The sequence below is a fragment of the Euleptes europaea genome, chromosome 8 (genome assembly GCF_029931775.1).
Source record: "Euleptes europaea isolate rEulEur1 chromosome 8, rEulEur1.hap1, whole genome shotgun sequence".
NCBI classification, from domain to species: domain Eukaryota; kingdom Metazoa; phylum Chordata; class Lepidosauria; order Squamata; family Sphaerodactylidae; genus Euleptes; species Euleptes europaea.
In genome coordinates this window covers 95,576,794-95,593,571 of record NC_079319.1, presented here as the reverse complement: position 1 = coordinate 95,593,571, position 16,778 = coordinate 95,576,794, and the positions used below count along the sequence as shown (strand labels likewise).

Below are 16,778 nucleotides of genomic sequence, written 5' to 3'. Positions count from 1 at the left end.
AATGGTAAGGGGTATTGCCGCAGATGTATAGGCTGCACCCCGGGTTTGAGAGCAACTACGATTGGTGGAATATTCCTTCAGCCCACACGCCGGGAACATCTACAAAATCGGGGGGCAGGGTTCCCCCCCTCCTCTTCTACCAAGGGCATAGTAAGGACACAAGTGGTGGGTTTCTGAGGATGAGTCAAAGATGCAGTGCCGTCAGCCTCAAAACTTGTGGTCGCCTGCAGTTTGCTCAGAATATCCCATCCCAGGAGGGCCACGGGACATTCAGGGAGGTACAGGAAAGAGTGCATGACTTCATGTGAACCCAAGTGGCATTTCCGACTTTTTAGAAATGGATGAACTGCCCGGACTCCCGTGGCTCCTATTATGGTTGTTCTTTGGTTACTGGGTGGAGCCGTCGGGCGAGTAATTACAGAATGCAGGCCCCTGTGTCAACCATAACATTATCGGGTTGGCCCCCAACCATCATTTTGACCATAGGCTCCTGGGGACCTAAGGGAATGGAGCCCGGTCGGCTTCAATCTTGGAACAGAGGAACCAGTTCATCAGGTGGGGGGAAGGTCCGGGGTCGTACTCGTGGAGGGCCAGTTGTCCGGCGTATTCTGCTACCTCTTCCCACTCATATCTTCCCTCTCCGACACGCCCTGCTGGGGCCCCCCTTCCCCTGCTCCTGACTTGGGGGGGTCGGCTAATTGACAAGCAATTGGGACACTCGTTCTTCAAATGCCCCTCTTCCCTGCAGTAGGCACACTGATCTATCCTGAGCCATGCTGGCCCGTTACGGGGAGGCAGCCGAAGACCACACCCTCCTTGCCCGTGGGGTGCCCAATGCTCCAGCTAAGAGGTCTGCCTTCTTTTTCATCTTCCGATCCTGTTCACGGCAGTCTTCCACTTCTCTGTTCATATAAACCTTGGTGGTGACTTCCATCAACTCAGTTGCATTTTTCCCTGCAAAGCCCTCTAACTTCTGAAGCTTCCTCTTTATGTCGGGATATGACTGGGTAACAAAAGCCGTGTTGACCATACGCTGGTTGTTTCCTGCCTCTGGGTCGAAAGGGGTATACAGTCGATAGGCTTCGCACAGGCGCTCTGTCAGGCTGTTATCTCCGTTTCTCTGTTGCCTCTGTTCCTTTGCTGAACTGTCCAGACTTCAAGGACAGCTTCACATACCAAAGCCTGAGAACGCTACTCCTGGGAAAGTGTGCTCTGTTTATGCTTTGTGTGTTCTATAATCACCCGCCTTTTTCCAAGCCTTATATTGCCAACTAACGAGCCAGACCCTCATAGCTGTCATCTTATCCTATATGCACTGTATAACCTGTGAGAGATCCCCTCTCTCTGAGTTTACTTCTCCAAATCAAATGTTCAGACGTTGATAAAGAAACAAAGGATTTATTGAAGACATCAGGAGATGAGACAGGCACAGGTAGAAAGCTGCAAGTGAGGGGCTATTCGGGTTTACAGAATATATTGACTCCAGGGCACTGGGGCACTGGGGTTCACACTTATTGTTATGGGAAGTTACAAGCTTGGCATAATACAAAACATCAGACGAGTCCCAGGATGTCTGGTGAAGCTATCACACTTCCAAGGCCGCATCGGCCTGAGGGAGTACTGACAGGAAGAACAGTGGGGGGGAAGATACTAGGGGCAATCAGGCCTGGCGCCTGAGACCAGAAGGTGTGAACTGCTTTTACGAGTTCACTGATAACAAAGCAAAAGCAGGTGATGGAAAGCAGAGACATATAGACAGAGACCCTCACATTCTGCCCCCCTTAAGGCCCCCCTCCAGGGTTCTCGAGAGGGCGAGGCTTATCGGGATAAGCGAGGTGGAATTCTCGGATCAAGCGAGGGGCCGCCATGTGGGGTGCGGCCACCCACTCGTCGTGAGCGGACCCAAGGTTTTTCCACCGAACAAAGTAAAACAGTTTCCCTTTTTTCCATTTGGAATCTAAAACCTTGGATATTTCCAAATGGGTATCTCCCCCTACCACGGTAGGAATCTCGTGTGCGGGAGGGGGGTGGAACTGGGGAGCTGGCACATAAGGTTTGAGGAGGCTTATATGAAAGACTGGATGGACCCCCTTGAGGGTCTTTGGGAGTTCCAGTTCCACGGTAACCTCATTGATTACTCTGGTAATGGGGAAAGGTCCCACATAACGGTCGCTCAATTTTTTGCAGGGGCGCAGAGAGCGGAGGTTTTTAGTGGACAGATAGACCTGCTCTCCCACCTTAAGCTCCCATCCCAGAGACCGGTGTTTGTCCGCCTGTTCCTTGTACTTGCTTTTTGCCCTCTCAAGATTCTTGAGCAGCCATGGCCAGGTAGATTTGACTACCTGAATCCACTCCTGAAGATCAGGGGTGGACTGGAGCTCTGGCGTGACGGGAGCGGAACCGAAAGGACCGAATTCCGTCCCGTAAATCACTTGGAAGGGACTAAAGCCGGTAGAGGAATGAGGCGCATTGTTGTACGCATATTCGGCAAATGGCAGCAGGTCGACCCAGTCGTCCTGGTGGAAATTTACATAGCAGCGCAAATAACATTCTACCCCACCGCGTTTACTCGTTCCGTTTGACCATCCGTTTGGGGGTGATAGGCGGAAGAAAGGCCCTGTTCCTCCACCCCCATTAGCTTCAGGAAGGCTCGCCAAAATTTGGCAACAAACTGGACCCCCCGGTCGGAGAGGACCTTCCTCGGGATCGAGTGTAGCCTGAGGACGTGTGTGACGAACAGTTTAGCCAAGCCCTGGGCTGAAGGAAGACCTGCACATGGAACGAAATGGACCTGTTTGGAAAAGAGGTCCGTGATTACCCAGAGAACCGTCTTTCCCCGACTTGGAGGTAGGTCGGTGATAAAATCCATGGCGATGACTTCCCAAGGTCGGGAGGGGTTCTCAAGCGGTTTGAGGAGCCCTGGGGGTTTTCCCATCCGTCTTTTGGCTGTGGCGCAAGTGGGGCAGCTGCGCACGTACAGCTCTACATCGGATCTCATACCGGGCCACCAAAACTGCCTCCGTACCAGGTGAAGAGTTTTTATGAAACCAAAATGACCCGCCAACCTGGCACCATGTACAAGTCCCAATACCTCTTTACGAAGGGAGGATGGGACATATAGTTTTCCCCCTTGCACCCACCAGGTGTTGGTTCGTTCCAAGCCCGTGGGGAGGAGATGGTGCTCCTCCTCCTGTAAGGAGGCGTCCCGGAGCCGCTGTTGGAAGGCTTCCGGGATACCTTTGAGCGTAGGGGGGGTGTCAGGTTGTTGGGCTTGGGACCGGGTAGTGACGGCTAAGCTAGGAACCTCCCCTCGCTGCTCAGGAGTGAACAGGGAGTCGACTGGGCGATCGAAATCGTTGCGATACTGGGGAAGTCGTGATAAAGCGTCAGCTAGGGCATTCTCTTTGCCAGGGACATGCTTGAGGGTGAACCGGAATTTCGCGAAGAATTGGGCCCACCGAATTTGTTTGGCGTTGAGCTTCCTAGCTCCCTTGAGAGCCTCGAGATTCTTGTGATCGGTACACACTTCAAACGGCAGCTCGGCACCTTCTAAAAAGTGCCTCCATATGGTGAGGGCATGTTTGACCGCCGCCGCCTCCTTCTCCCAAATAGCCCAGTTGATTTCGGACTGGGAAAACTTCTTGGAGAAGTAGGCGCAAGGTCTCAACCGCCCCCCTTCATCCCTCTGCAATAGGGCCCCGCCCATGGCCACATCCGAGGCATCCACTTGCACCACAAAAGGCTTGGTGCAATCCGGGTGGGCCAAAACGGGTTCGGATGAAAAAAGCAGCTTTAAACGTTCAAAAGCTTGCTGGCACTGGGGGGACCATTGCAGACGGGCTGAGGGAAGCGCGGCGCTAGCCCCCTTGTCCTTGGTACGCAACAGGGCAGTGAGGGGAAGCGCAACTTGGGCAAAGTTGGGAATGAAGTTGCGGTAAAAGTTAGCAAATCCCAAAAACTGCTGAAGCTGGCGGCAGGTAGTGGGGGGTTCCCAATCCCACACCGCCTGGACCTTTGCGGGGTCCATTTCTAACCCTTGGTGGGAAATCACGTACCCAAGAAATGTAATGGAAGGTTGGTGGAACTCACATTTGGACACCTTAGCATACAGTTTGTGCTCCCGCAGCCGCTGGAGCACTTCTCGCACTAGGCGCACATGTTCCTCCATGGTTTCAGAGTAAATAAGGATGTCATCGAGAAATACCACCACCCCCCGAAACAGCAAATCATGCAAAACCTCATTAATTAATTGCATAAACACACTGGGAGCCCCCGAAAGTCCGAAAGGCATGACTAGGTATTCAAACATCCCAAAACAGCTGGAAAAGGCTGTTTTGGGTTCGTCTCGTTCTTTAATGCGAATGCGGTGGTATGCTTCCACTAAGTCCAGTTTGGTGAAGATTCGGCCCTCCTTTAATTGTGCTAGAAGGTCGGGAATAAGAGGGAGAGGGTAAGCGTTAGACTGGGTGACGGCGTTTAGCCTACGAAAGTCAATGCACAGTCTTAAATCTCCCGTCTTTTTCTTCACAAAGAAGGCTGGGGCCGAATAAGGAGCCTTGGAAGGGCGTATGAAACCCCTCGCCAAGTTGGCATCCAGATAGTCCCGTAACACCGCCTTTTCACTAGGGCTCATGGGGTAAACCTTCCCTTTAGACAGTTTGCCTTCCCCCACAATTTCGATGGCGCAGTCCGTCTCTCTGTGGGGGGGTAGTTCGTCACATTCCCTAACATCAAAGACGTCCGCAAACTGCGAGTATTCAGTGGGCAGTTGAGGAGGAACGGTGGCGGGGGGGGAAGACCCTACCACAGCGGCGGCCGGAGACCGGACAACCCGTTCCTTGTCATGTAAACTACAGGGGTTTTCGGGAAACGAGAGCACCCGTTCGACCCAGTCGATGGACGGGTTGTGTCCCCGTAGCCAGTTCATCCCTAATACCACCGGGGTTACTATAGGGGCGATGGTAAAATACAGGCGTTCCCAATGTTCCCCCACGGACATAATCACGGCTGCAGTTCTGTGGGTCACCGGGCCCCGTTTAAAATCACTCCCGTCCATTTGGGAAAAGCGGAGGGGTCCCGGAAGCCGCTTGCGCCGGACTCCCAGTTTCTTGGCTGTGTCCTCACTAATCATGGTGCGGGCACACCCCGAGTCAACCAAAGCGGGGAATTCTAAACTGGGACCCCCTTTGGGTAGGGAAAGGTGAACACGCACATATACATTGTCCTCTTGGGCGCTTACCATCGGTGGAGCTCCTTGCACAACAACAGGGGCGGTCTGCTGCGGAGCCCCCTCTACAGCAGACCGACGGCGTTTTTTGCCGGCTGTTCCCACTCTTCCTCCTCGCTGGAAGAGGGGGAAGGAGTGGTGGCGGTCGGGGACCCGTCCGAATCAAAAGTGGTACTTGTAATCCGGGACCCCGTCGGGCCAGTAGAAGTGGAGGCTCCGTCCTGGGGGCGCGCATGGAGAGCGGAGGGTGCGCCGGAACGTCGGCCCGGCGGTCTGCTCCTGCGGCGGGGCTGGTCCTCGGCAGTCGCCTTCTGTGGTTCAGTCGGGGCTTGGCGTGGGGGGTTGGGACGGCCCGAACGAGAGGGGCACTGTGACGCAAAGTGTCCCTTACCTCCGCAGGTCAGGCAGACACCGGTCTCAAAACGCTTGCGGCGTTCAGCAGCCGAGGGACCCCCGCTGCCCCCCAGTCGGAAGTCTCGGCCCCGGTCGCTCCGGGGTCTCGGGTCTCGTCCAATGCGTTGTTTGGACAAGGTCAAAAGTTGTTTGCGATTCTCGATGTCGGCAGCGTGGCGAACCCAACCTTCCACATCCGGGGGGTTCCCTTGCATGAAGGCCCAATGTTGGAGGTCCGGGTTGAGGCCCTCCCTGAAACACTGTACCAAAGTGGCCTCACTCCAGTCCAGGATTCGGCTGGCCAGTGACTGGAACTCACTTGCATACTGCGCCACCGACTTGGTCCCTTGGCGCAGTTGCATCAGGGAGGCTTTAGCCCGCTCTCCCAGAGTCGGGTCCTCAAAGCGGTTTCGGAGTGCTACCATAAACTCGTCCAGGGTTCGCAGCACCGGCGAGCGGAGTTCGTACTGCAACACCATCCAGGCGGCCGCCTCCCCTTGCAGTAAGGAAGCCACGTACTGCACTCGGGACTCCTCGGAGGTGAAGGTTCGGCCTTGTTCTCGCATAAAAATGTCCACTTGGACCATGAAAAAGGTCAACTGGTCCCCTGAACCGTCATACGTGACTTTCAGGTCCCGACGGGACGGGAGGCTAGGAGGCGCGGGAGGGGCTGCCGGTGCTCCGTCCGGGAGATTGCCGACGGGCGGTTGCACTTTCAGCGCGTCCAGGGCCGCTGCCATCTCACCCATCACCCGCTGCATGGTTTCCATCTGCTCCTGCATAGCTTGGCGATCCTCCTGCCACTGCTTGCGTTCTTCCTCCATCAGGGCCTCCTTGCGTGCCGGGTCCCCTTCGAGTCCCGTGCTGGGGAAGGCCAACCGGCGATCCTTCGCCGCGGTTCGGGAGAGAGACCAACCCTTGGGGGAGTCCAGCCAATTGTTAAAAAGTCCTCGGGGACGTCCGTCCCGGCCTTGGTCGGGGATGGGATCCCTAGGCTTCTTTGGCTTGGCACCCTCCTCCTTGGGGTCCGGTTTCTCCGGCACCACCGGTTCATTCGGTGCGTCAGGGGTAGTAGGGGTGTTTTCCTCGTCGCCTTGCATTCTGTCCCAAAAGGTACAGCAGCAGTCCGAGAGGCAAGACTTGCAGCTTAATGTGAGAGATCCCCTCTCTCTGAGTTTACTTCTCCAAATCAAATGTTCAGACGTTGATAAAGAAACAAAGGATTTATTGAAGACATCAGGAGATGAGACAGGCACAGGTAGAAAGCTGCAAGTGAGGGGCTATTCGGGTTTACAGAATATATTGACTCCAGGGCACTGGGGCACTGGGGTTCACACTTATTGTTATGGGAAGTTACAAGCTTGGCATAATACAAAACATCAGACGAGTCCCAGGATGTCTGGTGAAGCTATCACACTTCCAAGGCCGCATCGGCCTGAGGGAGTACTGACAGGAAGAACAGCGGGGGGGAAGATACTAGGGGCAATCAGGCCTGGCGCCTGAGACCAGAAGGTGTGAACTGCTTTTACGAGTTCACTGATAACAAAGCAAAAGCAGGTGATGGAAAGCAGAGACATATAGACAGAGACCTCACATAACCTATTTGACCAGTAAAAGCCATCTGCTTGGATTCTGACTGTCTCTGTGGTGATTTCTGGTTCATTGGGTCAAGAGCTGACATTATGACAGCTATCTCTACAACTCTTCTTCAACGATCCCCTAGTCAGGCTAGAGCCCTGGAGGGTTCGCCTGCCACTCGGATAGGAGCTAGGAGGTCGCTCTCCGAGTGAACCGGGACTACTACTTCCTGGAACCCTGGAGTCCTCATGTGGGGATCCTACCCTTCTACAGGACATAGTCGCTGAACTTTTTAGGACTACTCTAGAGGCTTGCCGCTTGGAGGGACTGGTAAAGACACAGTGGCAATCTCTAGTGAAAGTTCTCTGGATGTTAACCTCGGATGATACTAATACTCGTTTAGATCTCCAGGATTTTGATCAGTTGCTGGATGATGCCCGGCTGGCAACTGAGGACTTACAAGTACTAACCGGATTATTGGACGAACTTATTGCCTGTGAGTCTCTCCCATTCACGGCCCCTGCTAACCTGGGAAAAGGTACCATGGCAGGAGCCTCAGGTCTTTCCCTGATACCCGATGCAGCTAGTTGTCAAGCTGAAGCCAAGCGGGCCGCTGTCCATACGGCCCTCCTCTTTGCGGATTGTACAAAGGATACTACGGTAGCCACCTTAGCCCAACGTTTAGCCTCGACGTTTGGGGCCGACGCACCTGCTATCGCGGTTCGGATACAACCATTGCTGGGCGGGGAACCCGACCCCATACTCTCACTCCTGGAAACAGAACTTTTACCGCACGTTACCGCAGCTGAAGCTCTGAAACTCGAAGCCCGAAAGGTTCTCGAGGATAAAGAAGCTGCTGAAGCGGCTAAGGCGGCGGCCGAAGCCCAAGCCGCAAGGGATAAGGAGTTACAATTGGCTGCGGATCGTGCGCAGACCGGCGGTCGCCCTAAGGACACTGTAAAGAGCGGCCCTCCGTTAGGCTTGTCTTTTTCCCCGGTGTTTGTCCCGTCGCGCACGACCCAACGCGCACGCCGCCTTGCAGACCGACGCCAAGACTCCGGAGAGTCTGCAGACGAGGACCTATATGGGGACAGTTCTCAATGGGCCATGAGTTTCCGGACAAGTAAACCTCATCGTACCGGCGGCCCAGGAGAGGATGTTCACCTGTTACGAGCCCAGAATCGAGAGTTATCCGACCGTGTCGATCAACTCCAAGAACTAATGGAACAAATGCTGCAGGACAACAGGCAGTTGCAGCAAGCCCTGATAGCCCAAGCACAACCCGTCCCGGGTCAGGGGGGACCAGTCCAACCTCCTGCACCACCTCCACCTCCCGGAGCTCCCATTTTACCTGCACCCGGAGCACCTGCGCAACCGGGTCAACCTGTGCAACCGGGTCAACCCATACCCGGTCCTTGGAAACAGCTCAACATGAAAACTACGTATGATGGATCTCTTGAAGCCCTACCCTGTTTCTTGCATCAGGTGGACAGTTACATGCGGGAACAGGGACAATTGTTCCCTACCGAGGACAGCCGGGTGCGCTACGTAGCCTCCCTTCTGACAGGCAAAGCGGCCGACTGGATGGTGCTCCAATTCGACACCCGATCCCGCTCTATCCGTTCCCTCAACAATTTCATGACTGCCTTACGTAGGAGGTTTGAGGACCCCTTTCTGGGGGAACGGGCCAAAGCCGAACTACTACAACTAAGACAGGGCTCTACTCCAGTCCGAGAGTTTGCCAATGAATTTCAAAGACTGGCGAGCAAAATTGTGGGCTGGCCCGAGGCCACCCTAATTCACCATTTCAGGGAAGCCTTACACCCTGACGTCCTGAACTGGTCGTACATGCGGGGCGATCCCGACACTCTCGAGGATTGGATTCTATTAGCCGAAGAAGTAGAAAGCCGCCGGCGCTTCATTTCCCTTGTCCGGCAAAAACACAAGGAGAAAAGCGCCCCAAAGCCCCAGCCCAAGGCACCACCCCCCGCTATACGGAAGCCGACGCGTCCACTCCAGGACCGCGAAACCCGATTTCAAAGGGGTGCCTGCCTCATTTGTGGGGAACAGGGCCACTTTGCAGCGGTCTGCCCTTACCGCCCTGAACCCTTTCGTCCCAGCACGACAACTCGAGCTAGGGGACGACCGCAACGCAGAGGCACCGCGGCCACCCGCAGCGCAGCGCCGGGAAGACCCACACTCTCTGCACTTCACGCTGGAGACTCATCCGTTCTGCCTGCATCAACTGACCCAGCCGGGTCTCGGATTACAAGTGCCCCATTGGGGGACAACTTTCCCTCTTCGGACGAAGAGAACCCATGGACTTCTCCTGCTTTAAACCTGGAATCTCCCCTTGATTTGTCAAAAAACGGCTCCGGTCTGTGGTGAGTGGAGCGTCTCCACAGACCTCTGCAGATTGTCCTGCTAAACCGACAGCTCCCACCAAAGTAAAGGAAGTAGAAACCACCGTTTATGTAGACGCCATTCTACAACATCACGAAGGTGGCCCCCAACTACCTGTTAAAGCACTTATTGACTCTGGTTGCAGTCGCACTCTCATAAGCGCAGCCACATTTGCAGCACTCAAAGTCGAGTCCGAGGCTTTACCAGCCCCCGTCCAATTTGCCCAAATGGATGGGAGCCATTTCAAAGGGAGTCCAGTTGATCATCGCACTATAGGGATGGCGATGGGAATTGGCTCCCACTGGGAACAAATCGACTTTACCATAGCCCCTATTCGATTCGAGGTGGTCCTGGGAATTAACTGGATTAAAGGTCATTGCCCCAGTATCGATTGGGACACGAACACAATCTCCTTTAACAACCCTAAATGCGATCAGCACCGACAGCAAGTTGCGATGCTGTCTCCACCCCCTTCGGCATTACTCTCCGAGATCCCATCAACACCAGCCCTCCCTGGAATATACCAAGACTTCGCGGATGTTTTTAACATTAAAGAATGTGATGCCTTACCCCCTCACCGGGCCACCGACTGTGCAATTGAAGTGGTGAAAGACTGCACATTAACCAAAAGTAAAATCTACCCAATGAGCACTTCCGAGCGCACTGTGCTTCGAGACTTTTTGGACAAAAACCTTGCCAGAGGGTTCATTCGCCCATCGAATGCTCCCAACTCAGCCCCCGCGTTTTTTGTCCGAAAAAAGGAGGGCGACCTACGCCTCTGCATTGACTTCCGAAAACTCAATGCAGTTACTCAAACCAACGCCTATCCTATACCACTAATTTCAGATATCTTGGGACAACTACAAGAAGGACGTATTTTTTCTAAATTAGACCTAGTACCTAGTACGCCTACTACCGCGTCCGCATCCAAGAGGGAGACGAACCCCTCACTGCCTTCTCTAGCTGCTTTGGAATGTTCGAATTCCTTGTGATGCCCTTCGGGTTAAAAGGGGCCCCGGGGGTCTTCATGCAACTCATTAATGAAATCCTTCATGATTTGCTGTACCGCGGAGTAGTGGTTTATCTGGACGACATTCTCATTTATTCAAAAACCATGGACGAGCATGTCACATTGGTCCGAGAAGTTCTACGCCGCCTACGCACCTACCAACTCTTCGCAAAGCTGGCTAAATGCGAATTTCACCAGAGCAAAACAACTTTCTTGGGATACATAATCTCCCACCATGGCCTTAGCATGGACCCGGACAAGGTCCGTTCCGTCCTCGAATGGGCACCTCCCTCCAACCGCAAGCAAGTACAACAATTCCTGGGCTTTGCTAATTTTTACCGCGGATTTATTCCAAACTTCGCCCAAATAGCACTGCCCATCACCGACCTTCTAAAAACCAAAGGTAAAGAAAACTCTGCCACATTGCCCTCCGCTAAAATACTGTGGACTAATCAATGCCAAGCCGCCTTTGTAGCTCTCAAACGGCTTTTCACATCAGAACCGGTGCTACGGCACCCAGACCCTAATCGAATGTTCATTGTGCAAGTCGATGCCTCCGACGTAGCTATGGGGGGGGGGCTACTGCAAAAAGGACCTAATGGTCTCCTTCATCCTTGCGCTTATTTCTCTAAGAAATTTGCGCACTCCCAATTGAACTGGCCTATTTGGGAGAAAGAAGCCTCAGCTGTTCACCATGCTCTTACCCTTTGGCGACAGTTCCTAGAAGGGTCCAAAGTCCCCTTCGAAGTTTGGACCGATCACAAGAATCTGGCCGCTCTCACAGGAACCCATAAATTATCCGCAAAACAACAACGTTGGGCGGAATTCTTTGCTCAGTTTCGTTTTGTCCTGAAACATGTCCCAGGAAAACAAAACGTTCTCGCAGATGCTCTCTCCCGATTGCCTCAATACCCAGCAAAACTCGATCGGCCAACAGACTCTCTATTTACGCCCGCATAAAGAGAAGCCCTGCCCGTATTGGCTGTACAAACCCGATCCCAAACGCTGCCCCAGCGACAACACACAGTCACCAGCGGGCAAACTCCTCCAACCCTACCGACTACTCTCCTACCTCCGAGACGGGACACGATAGCTCCGGCTCCGGCTCCGACTCCTCCAACTCGACCGGCCGCCCGGCCGCCCGGGGTCTACGCACCGCAACACGTAAGCGTTTCCCCCTCGCCAACCCCCCTACCTGCTCCTACTACTATTTTGAACGAGGGGGGGGGGGTTCCCGTCTCTGATTCTTTCATAAAGTCCCTGCGGGAACACTGCCTTATGGAACATTCTAATCAAGCCCTGCCTCCTGGTGTTATTGAACAAGGGGGCTCTTGGTACAAAGACTCAAAACTGTATGTACCCAAAGCGCTCCGAAAAGACGTCTTACACTTGGCCCATGGAATGAAAACCGCAGGGCACTTTGGGTTTCTAAAGACCCTTCACTTGTTGCGCAGACAGTTTTGGTGGGGGGGAATGCGTTCTGATATTGACTCTTTTATTCGCAGCTGTCCTATTTGCGCCACAGTCAAACGATCTCAAGGCAAGCCCCCAGGACTACTGCAACCGCTTGAAATACCCTCCAAACCCTGGGAAGTGATTGCTATGGATTTTATGACGGATCTCCCTCTCAGTGGGGGGAAAACTGTACTATGGGTTATCACTGACTTATTTTCCAAGCAAATACATTTGGTTCCATGCGCAGGGATCCCCTCCGCTCAGAAATTAGCCCGCCTCTTCGTGTCACATGTCTTTAGACTACATTCGTTTCCGCGCAAAATAATCTGCGACCGCGGCAGTAGCTTTGTTGCAAAGTTTTGGAAAGCTTTTCTCAAATTGGTGGGGGTGGAGCAGGGATTATCTAGTGCATACCATCCCCAAACGGATGGCCAGACCGAACGTGTTAATGCTGTACTTGAATGTTATTTGCGCTGTTATGTCAATTACCACCAAGATAACTGGGTAGAACTGTTACCTTTTGCAGAATATGCTTACAATAATGCTGTACATCAGTCCACTGGTTTCAGCCCGTTTTATGCAATATATGGACAGGATTTCGGTCCTATCCCCCCTGTGGAGGATGTGGAAGGGGAGGGGGATGCCGACATTGCCTCTTGGGCACACACCCTCCGCACTACGTGGCCCTGGCTGATTAGCAATCTTGCCCGAGCCAATCGCTTATACAAAGCACAAGCCGATAAGCATCGGTCCCCCGGTGGGGATCCACAAGTAGGTAACCTGGTCTACCTATCCACCAAGAATTTGCATTCCACCCGACCGTGCCATAAGCTTAACGCTAAGTACATTGGCCCATTTCCCATCACTCGCATCATAAATCCTGTCACGGTGGAACTATCTCTCCCCAAAACCTTAAGACGTGTGCACCCCGTTTTCCACATCAGCCTACTGAAACCCCATATTGCTTCTCCGCAATGGCATCCAGAACTGCCTCCCGAACAGCCCATAATGGTGGGGGGGGGGAAGAACATTTCGAGGTCTCCAAGGTCCTAGACTCCCGTATTCACCATGGAATTTTACAATACCTAGTTCGCTGGAAACACTTCCCCCCTGCCTATGATGAGTAGGTTCGCGCACGAGATGTCTCCGCCCCCAAGCTCGTCAACGCCTTTCACATTGCCTACCCAGACAGACCAGCCCCCTTACAGGATGGGAGGGGGCCTTAAGGGGAGCAGGATGTCAGGCTGTTATCTCGGTTTCTCTGCTGCCTCTGTTCCTTTGCTGAACTGTCCAGACTTCAAGGACAGCTTCACATACCAAAGCCTGGGAACGCTACTCCTGGGAAAGTGTGCTCTGTTTATGCTTTGTGTGCTCTATAATCACCCGCCTTTTTCCAAGCCTTATATTGCCAACTAACGAGCCAGACCCTCATAGCTGTCATCTTATCCTATATGCACTGTATAACCTATTTGACCAGTAAAAGCCATCTGCTTGGATTCTGACTGTCTCTGTGGTGATTTCTGGTTCATTGGGTCAAGAGCTGACACGCTCATAGAAAACAGCTGGGCTTTCATCTTTCTTTTGGATGACTTCCCCCACCTTACTGATGTTGGTTGCCTTCTGGGCTCCTGCCCGCAGCCCGGCCAGAAGAGCCTCCCGGTACATGGTCAGTCCCCTGTATTGCCTAGGATCATTTGGATCCCACCTTGGGTCTTCATCTGGGAACGCCCGCTCTGCCCATCTCCTAGCATTTGCCTGTACGTTCGGGGCTTGTCCCTCTAGATGGAGAAGGGCTGCTGAAGTAACCCTCCGGTGCTCCTCTGCATTTAACAGAGTCCGGAGGAGCTGCCGACAATCCGGCCAGGTTGGATTGTGAGTGGCAAAGATTGACTGAAATAAATCAACCGTGGCCTTCGGCTTCTCAGTACAGGACGGTGTATAAGCCTTCCAATTTAACAGGTCCGTGGTAGTAAACGGGGTATAAACAAACACTGGGTCTCCTTGTTATAGGGCCCCCGTCCCATCATAATACATGGGGCCGGCGGTAGTGCAGAGAGGCATAATGGCTGCCCCGGTGGCGCTCGGGCTCCCCGCCCCTGTCAGGAAAGGCTGACTCAGAGTTTGGATGTCTGGGACTTCAGGTCCCGAAGAGCCGGGTGATAAGGGACTGACGGTGGATAGTTCACTAGCCGGAGTCTGTAAGGGGCTGATGGTAGACCGTTTACTAACCAGAGTCTGTGGAGTGCTTGGACTGGAGGGAGTGATGGTGCTGCCTCGGGGAGTGATGCTCTCACGGGGAGGCATGGTGCTGCCGCTTGGAGGTTGGGGCAGCAGAGGCACTGGAGGCAACGGTGGGTAAAGGGGATTGTATGGCGGTGGGACTTGTTCTTCCTCCGGTGGACTTGGAAGGATTGGAGGGGGAGTCGGCTTTTTACTCAGGCAGGTTGGAGGGGGTTGTAGAACCATGATGCGGCATTGATTCTTGTGAGCCCGGAGAGCAGACTTCGGCAACTTTCTTGTAACAAAGCCGCTCCACCCATCAATATACGGGAAGTGGTCTGGATGGAGAAGTCCTTCCCCGGTAACTTCCTGGTAGACCCGCTGGACCAGGGTCCGGTCGAAGCTACCTTCAGGGGGCCAGCCGACCCCGTATGCAACCCAGTCCAGTTCACAGAAAATACGGAGGGTCTTCGAGTCACATTCAGGATAGTCCTGATAGACTTTTGAGAAGTTACGTAACACCCACTGGAGCGGGGTGTCACTACGGGAAACCCGTCCACCCATGAGCCTCCCAAAAGAAGGATATGTGCAAAAGTGTTCCAACAGTCTCACACACAAGCTCAACTTAGTCAGCGACCTAGTCGCGGTCTCCCGGCCAGAAACTGCGCCGACGTTCGCCTGGGGTGTTAAGTCGAGAGACCACCCCTCAGTCAAACACACAATCACACAACTGGTTTCCAAACACACACGCCTCCCCCCTTTTCCTGACAGACCTGAGGTCCCACGTTTTTGGTCAAACCTGATGACCTACTCGGGCAGGACCGGGAGGTGATCAGTCTCCCCTTCCTCCTTAAACAGAGGGTACCGGAACTACAGGGGCCCCTTCTGACTCTCACCTGGCTTCTGTGATTCTCTCTGGAGATGCAGAACTGGTTCTTGCGATCCCGTTGGGTTCAGACGGCACCGAGACTGAGGTCAGGGTGTCTGCGCGTAACTCTCTCGACCAAAAACGGTCATGGCTCCGGAGAGGACTCGAGGCACCCAGATCCACGGCACCCCAAGCCGGGTGGGCCAGAGGGGAGCAAAACCCCGTCTCCTCTCCTCGGTTCCCGGGTTTCGGCACCAAGGAATGTGGGGGAAAACGGGGGTTCGGGGAGGAGAGAGACCCGAAACCATTAATCGAGCACATAGTTTTATTGCAGCTGCGGCTCAGCCCGCATTAACAAGCACAAAGACCCCGATTGTACTGGGGCAACAACTTTTATCCTAGTTCCATGTTAAGACATGGCACTTCAACATTCGGTGCCTGTATAGCTTATCTGGTAGTTTCACAGCGTCAGGAGAACAGCACTTCACCCGGTTCCCTTATCATTTACCATGACTTTCCCCCTACTGTCTCAACACGTGAAACTGTCTTATACTGAATCAGACCTTTCCCCTGCTGCCTCAAGACCTCCCTGATATTGATACTGTGGGGTTTATGTAACTGTGAACAGTGTAATTTTTTACAAGTAAGAGATTGTTCTAAAGGTAAGAGATAAATGACGTCTTCAGACGTTGGGTAGACCCTTAGAGCGTCCACTTCCTTGAGCTCATGTTTTTCACGTTTCTGGTTTCCCTTATTGTTCCCCTTCCTGCTGAAAGATGGTTGGGCTCCTTGGAGGACAGGGCCTTCTCCTTCGTGCCACCTAATCTCTGGAACTTTCTCTCTTCGGTTCATGTAGGACCTAACTTGTAGAGTTTTGGGTGTCAGGTGACATTTCTCTCCCCCCCCCCAAGGGACATGGAGTTTCTAGTCTCCTTCCCCTTTTACATTGGTTTTGTTTTGTTGTTGACTGTTGACAAACACTGCTAAACAATTGCCGTAATAGCTGTTTTTGAATTTTCCGGGCTTTTTAGTTTTAAAGTGGGTCTACTTATTATGTCTTTGTGTGAAAGCTCCCTTAAGAGTTTTCACTGAGGTACTTACTTATTTAAAATACTTATAGTCTGTTTTTCTCCCAAAGCAGCATATAAATGTCTTAAATGAACAAATAATTCATTCGGTCAGTTTCCACATAAGGCTGGTAAATATGAAGGATGGGGCCTTTCCTGTTTCAGTCAGTTAGGCACAGAACTCTCTCCTGTTCACCTGTTAGGAGCATGCTGGGTTTTAGGAACAAACAATTTTTGCTTCCCCAACAGGCTTTGAAAAATCAAATTCCCCAATGAAGTCCTTGCTCAGCTTTGGTTCAGCTGTGCCACGGAAGAGTTGAGGTGGAAGCTGTTGTTGCTTGACTTTTCCTTCTCACTTCAGATAGCTTTTGGCCTACAGGGGTTCCTTTGTTTCCCCACAATGGTTTTTAGGGTCATAGAGGACTGCTCTTGGAGAATGGGGAAGTTCTTCTTTCTAGGGTGCTTCTCCTTCAAACAACCATAGCATCCCCACTCTATATTTTTAGTTTTGTACGGAAACCACCTCCAGAACTTTCACTGGTGCAGTGGAGCGTCCAT

General features: G+C 53.0%; 1 protein-coding gene across 1 annotated transcript in view; it reads left to right on the top strand.

The window, feature by feature from the left end:
* Window positions 1-16,778, top strand: part of DROSHA (drosha ribonuclease III) — a 168,150-nt gene that overhangs the window by 31,912 nt on the left and 119,460 nt on the right. The gene's annotated exons all lie outside the window — the stretch shown is intronic.